This window comes from Oryza sativa, chromosome 10, assembly GCF_034140825.1.
Source record: "Oryza sativa Japonica Group chromosome 10, ASM3414082v1".
Classification (NCBI taxonomy): Eukaryota; Viridiplantae; Streptophyta; class Magnoliopsida; order Poales; family Poaceae; genus Oryza; species Oryza sativa.
This window is the reverse complement of record NC_089044.1, coordinates 13,984,831-13,991,103: the sequence shown is the minus strand read 5'-3', so window position 1 is coordinate 13,991,103 and position 6,273 is coordinate 13,984,831. Positions and strand designations below refer to the sequence as shown.

General features: G+C 39.5%; 1 long non-coding RNA gene across 1 annotated transcript; it reads left to right on the top strand.

Annotated features, from left to right (window-relative positions):
* Positions 1-794: 794 nt before the first annotated feature.
* On the top strand, positions 795-1,722 carry LOC107279131 (uncharacterized). Its single transcript, XR_001540480.3, has 2 exons — positions 795-1,005; positions 1,310-1,722. It is a non-coding gene; the product is annotated as an uncharacterized lncRNA (long non-coding RNA).
* The last annotated feature ends 4,551 nt before the right edge of the window (positions 1,723-6,273 follow it).

Below are 6,273 nucleotides of genomic sequence, written 5' to 3'. Positions count from 1 at the left end.
AACATCACAAGAGATGCTCATATTTGGTCGAAATGCTCATCACACAAGCTGAAATCACAAAATAGAGGTAAAATCACACAAAGCTGAAAAAATGGGGCACAAATGCAATAACCACCAAGGGTATAAATGTCATTTTTTCTACAACTAACACCGTTAATACCAGCTGTTAGAAGTGGGGGTACACTACTGATTCAGATTTAAAAAGTAGGAGTAAAACTGTAAACCCTAAAAAGTGGAGGTAAAACAGCAATTCGAAAGTAGGGGCATAGATGCAATTGTCCCTATATATATTGTGAAAGAAAGTAGGAGAGTAGTATATAAATAAACAATGTAATGAGGTGCTGGGGATGGCAGATTCACTCGCATCAACATGTCCATTTCAAAGGAATATATTTGTGTGAAAAATTTGAAAGCATTTCTCGAAAGATCAAATGAAACCATTTCTTAATCCAATGATCAAACCATTTATGTGCAGTTTAATTTTCTTCGTCCATTGGACGTTTGAAGCTTTATATTTGTTAGCTAGTGACGGAGTAACAAAAAATTGGTGACTATATACATACATCCTTGTTTGTTTGGACATTATATTGCACTTGCAATCTTCAGAATGCTGCATGTTGCTTTCTGCATCAACGTATCTCACAGCAAGCGTAAACAGTTGATGAAGCGCCACTCGAATAAGCATGAGGGGGCCCATCTGACAGTGAGTGCTTGCCAGAAGCTTTCTACTCCTAACCACATCTAGTAGAATATTATCTTCTCCTTTTTACGCCTTATCCTTTGAGAGAATTCCTTTGGATGGTCGGTATAAGAGATAGCAAGAAGGCAAGCTAAAACAAACCAGCTAAGCATAAGGTGAAGGGTAGATAAAATACAACGGTGAAGTTAAAAGAGAAACAGAGATGAACAAGCGAAGGTTCTCTACACACTCCCTTATCTTGGTGACTGTGCTAGCAGTTCTAATTGTTCTTGCTATGCCAACAGCTTTGCTGGGGCTCAGTATAGGTACAGTTGAGATCCTTATCCCCACATATATATTTTTTTTCCTCTTCAATTTCAGGTTAGAAACAAAATTTTCTTTGGCCGGCCGTAACGTCCCATGATACGGCAAAGACGGGAGATGTAAACCATTTCCACTATCTTGAAAAAAAAAAGAGCAAATTTTTCTTCGAGAGTCGCCTCATCTGGCCTTCTAAAAATAAACTTGAGTTAACTGACAATTGTTAATTTAAAGCATCTTATATGATCGAGCAGATAATGAGCATCTCATCTGTAGATTATTTTGTGCTCACATGAATTTTTCCACCAGGGAGGCGTGCTTTGGGTGATCCACATGGAGTTCAATCCACAGCTGCCATGCAACAAGATGCTCAGGCCGTAGGTCCTGCGTGCAACACAAACGATCCGAATGTTCCATCTCCATGCCCACCTCCACTATCACCTCTCTCGCCATGAAACCTGGGCAAAAACAAAGCTATGCTCAAGGCCTTCGCTTCCTTTGCTCCAGCAGGGGATTTTGAGCCATATATGGTTACACTATTAGGTGATAAAGCTATACGTTTGTACCACGAGAACTATGACAAGTAAACGTATAGATTAACCAACATCTGAATTGTGACGAGAATTCGTACGTTCTTTCAGAGAATGTTGTACCTTGTGTTATATGGTGCATGTACCTCTATATAGTTGTGTTTGAATAAAACGAAGACATGAATTTGGCGAGCCGACAGGAGTCATCTTGTTATTTGTTTTCTGTACTACGAAGTATGCAGGCTGTACCATATAATTTGGGAGAAGTTTTACCATGTTTGCGAGGTACATAGAGGTATTGAGAAGTTTAGCTATGTAGACAATTGATCGAGAGAGGGGTAAGGTATGGGAATGAATTATTGTAACCGATAGCAGTGGAGTAAATAGCTAATAAAAAATATGCATCGATTGGAATTGGATCAGATTACACCACTCACAAAGCCAAATCGCTCTACTCCATCGTATCACCGGCGTCAACACCATGCACGTTCGATCACCGATATAAGCTGCATATTCGATTTGTGGGTTTTGCTTGTATGCCGGCACCGAGGAGGATGGCAAGATTGGCAAGGACGAGCTTGCAGAACACGGGAAGCTGCCACGCGAGGTCGGACAGCATGCCAAACAATCTAAATCTTCTCAACCATTGTATACATGCAAATACCAGCCGATAAATAGACCTCAATCAGGAGGTTGTTTCCAAATTTATGTGCAGAAAGATGGCAAGATGGTTTTATTAAGGATTAAAGCCAGGTCTTGCTGTCCAACACTAAAATATTCATATTTCAGTTTATTAATTGTGGTTTCGTCCAGAAGTGATTTTATCAAGATTTCACGTTTTTTGGATAAAATTTAAATCTTCAAACAATCATACAAACATTCAGTGGTATTTTAATCGATTTGTGTTTCTTATGAGCAAAATGTAAATATAAGAGAAACCATGCAAATAACGTAAAACAGAATTAGAGATAGAGATAAACTACCTACACGGTACATATCTAACCTACAACTAACACTAAAGACAATTCTATATTTTTACATCTCCTAGCAATATATTTACCCTCTCTACCAACCTAACTACCTATACCTTTGAGATGGTACCTTTTATTATGAACCGTTGGATTTTTATTATTTTTGAAATGCAAACACCGTACAATCCCGAAGTAGGAATCAATCGAGTCTGCATTCTAGTAACGTTAAAGCACAAAATTTGACACTTTTATTTCGAAATCGATGTACCACAGTTTGATTTGGCATAAATAATCAAGAATTTTAAAAACCACAGGACTACGCGCTGTGAAAGTACTTTATCTGTCTAAAAAATGTCCAATCCTGATGATTAATCTAGACAAGCAAATTCAGATTCATCGTTAGAATTTGACTTCTTTTTAGACAAGCAGTAAATTTTAGTGATGCCATCAAGTGATAAGTCAGTCAGTGGTCAAAGTGTAACCTTATAAGGTCTACATGGCACTGAGTGCTTAGAGCAGGTACAATAACAGGCTATTAGCCAGCTGTAAATATATTTTAGTAAGATAAACGATGAGAGATAAAAGCAGCGGGCTACAGATCTGTAGCCAGCTACAGCGCGGACTCCAAGACTCAATATGTGTATGGCAGGTGGGACCATATATTAATAGTATAGTAAGCAACTATTGTATGAATTGGCTATTAGATTGGCTATAGATGAATTGGAGCTAGTAGTGGGCTGTACTATTAAATTTGCTCTCTTATAAGGTCTACATGGTGGTGAGTGCTTACCGGAAGTTCCTATACCTGAGACCCTGACCAAATATAGTAGAAGTTTTTCCTTTTTTATCTTTTGACACTATGGGGGTGTTTAGATTCAGGGGCGTAAAGTTTTAGCGTGTTACATCGGATATTATATCGGGCACTAATAAAAAACTAATTACAGAATCTGTCAGTAAACCGCGAGATGAATTTATTAAGCCTAATTAATCAATCATTAGAAAATGATTAGTGTAGCGCCACATTGTCAAATCATGAAGCAATTAGGCTTAAAAGATTCGTTTCACAAATTAGTCGCAATCTGTGCAATTAATTTTTTAGCCTATATTTAATACTTCATGCAGATATTCAAACGTTCGATGTGACAGAGTATAAAATTTTGGGGTTGGATCTAAACCGGGCCTATATCTATCCAGAAAGCTTCTTGAAGGGTTAATATAAGAGAGAGCAAGATAAGGCTATCCAAGATACAAAGGTGAAATTAAGGACTGGTTTATTTCCCAAAATTTTTTCCCAAAAATATTACATCGAATCTTTAACACATGTATGAAGTATTAAATATAGATTAAAAAAACTAATTGCACAGTTAGAACGGAAATCGCGAGACGAATCTTTTGAGCTTAATTAGTCCATGATTAGCTATAAGTGCTACAGTAACCCACATATGCTAATGACGGATTAATTAGGCTCAAAAGATTCGTCTCGTGGTTTCCAGGTGAGTTTTGAAATTAGTTTTTTCATTCGTGTCCGAAAACCTCTTTCAACATCCGGTCAAACATCTGATATGATACCTAAAAATTTTCTTTTCGCGAACTAAACATGCCCTAAGAAAAATAGGGATGAACAAAGCCAAGAGCTAGCCTCTGCTCACTCTCTCCTCTTGGTGACTGTGCTAGTGGTTCTAATTGCTGTTGCCATGCCAACTACTTCGCTGGGACATGGTGCAGGTAAGTTTGTCATGGCACTCCCCTTTTTTATCTCCTTTAGTTTCAAGTGAGAAAATGAATTTCCCTCATACAAATTGCTTGTTTGTGTGCCCACATGCATATCAAGGCATGTGGGCACACAAACGAGCAATTGGATGCAAAAGTTATTTAATCCTGCACAGATATGCAATGATACTATTTATTTCTACATGAATAAACTAATAGAACATCTTAGATGATAATCAATTTGAGAAAATCTTAAAAACCTTATGAGATGATTGGGATGGAGAGAGTAATTGGCTTAGGGGTGACAATTTTCATGTTGGAGCAGGGGACGGGTAAGAATTTTTATCTGCATCTGAGTGGGGACTGGGGGCCTCGCAAATATGCAGGGACGGGGATGGGGGAGGGGTTTGACCCGCTGGTCACCCGCAGGGCCCCGGGATAGCCTATTTCAAGGCCCAGCCGACCCATTAAGGGAAGGAGTATATAACTATGCCCTAATTTCCTCCACACCATTCAATCGCCAACTTCCCACCCCAGCCAACGAGCCGTTGGAGCGCTGCTCCAGGAGGGAATGGGGGATTCGGGTCTAGCCAGGGCATGCGCACCTCGCCCAGAGCTCGGCTGCCCCGGCAGCCCCGTCGCCGCCCCTAGCCATCGTTAATTCGTCACCTCCCCACAGCTGTTGCAGGCCCTCTCCACCTCTAGCACGTCTTTCATCGTCTCCTTTCCTAACGTCGTCGCCCTCCACCTACGCTCGGGTAGAATGCATGTGCTTCCTTCCTGCGGTGCCACTCTCCTCCGTCGGCCTCTGGATCTGGATCACCACTGCTAGGGGCTATCACCGTCACGGCCACCGCCCCACCTCCATCTCCACCACCCAGCCCTGCTGTTCACCGCCCTTCTCCGCGCAACCGCGCCTCTCTCTGAATTGCTATCAGAAGCAATTTGAGGTCTATTTTTGTGATTTATAATTATGTTGGCAATGCGGGGCCATGCTCACCCGCCGGGTCCTGTGCGGGGGTGGAGGTGGGTGATGTTTTTCACTCATTGCCTTTGTGAGGGTGGGGGCGTTCCAGCCTAGTTCGCCCGCCCCGTTGCCACCCCTAAATTGGCTTGTTTACATAGACTCAAAAACAAAAAAAATTATATAAGTAGGAGCATCTACTTTATGTTAGGTTCTATGGCTAAGTAGGAATGATATAATTTTTTTTATAAAACTCCAACTAAATCTTATATGCAGTTACTCTTAGAGAAACATATTAGCTTTGATTTTGGGCAAATCTACAAATGAGTGATGAGGAGAAGGAATCCATGCCTAAATTTAGAAATTACAATTATGCAAATTTTCGCCGACTTTGGATGCCTATTTTCTAATAGGATTGTTGTTTGAATAAGTTATATCACTTCTTTTGGTGGAGTTGTTATTTGTCTTCCATTTCATTTTATGGTAGCTAAGTTTCGGGGCTTTAAGCCAATAATTATGTAATAATTGGTTGTAGCTTTTGTTGAATTGAAGGCAGACTTTCGTCCATTATCTTAAGAAAATTGAAGCGTTCGAGTCAAAAGTCACGCCTAATTTAAAGTCTAGTAGTTTGGAATTCAAGAATTGTGCACAAAACACATGGGTTGATTCTCTACTTTTTTTTAAAAAAAAGAAAACATGGGTTAATTCTAGTAATGCAAAATTCATTTGTTTGGCATGCAATACTTATATCTTATATGTTCAATAAATGAATAAATGAATAAAAAAATAATTAGGTATATAGAAAATTATATTTATGGAATTTAAAATAAAGTGATGGGCGAACTACGGGAGTTGAACCCACACATGGATGATTCACAATCCACTACCGAGATCCCGGCAAAGGATTTTCTCTTCTATTTTTTCTGATGAATGGACAAGTTTATTAGATAAATAGTTGAAAGCATGCAGTCTGTTGCGAGAATCACTAGCTGTTTTGTAAAGGATGATGCGTTGCCTCTTCGCCAGCAAGTATTAATTCTCTTAGCAAACAATATATTAACACAAAATTAACATGATAAGGCTGAGTACGAGAGTGCA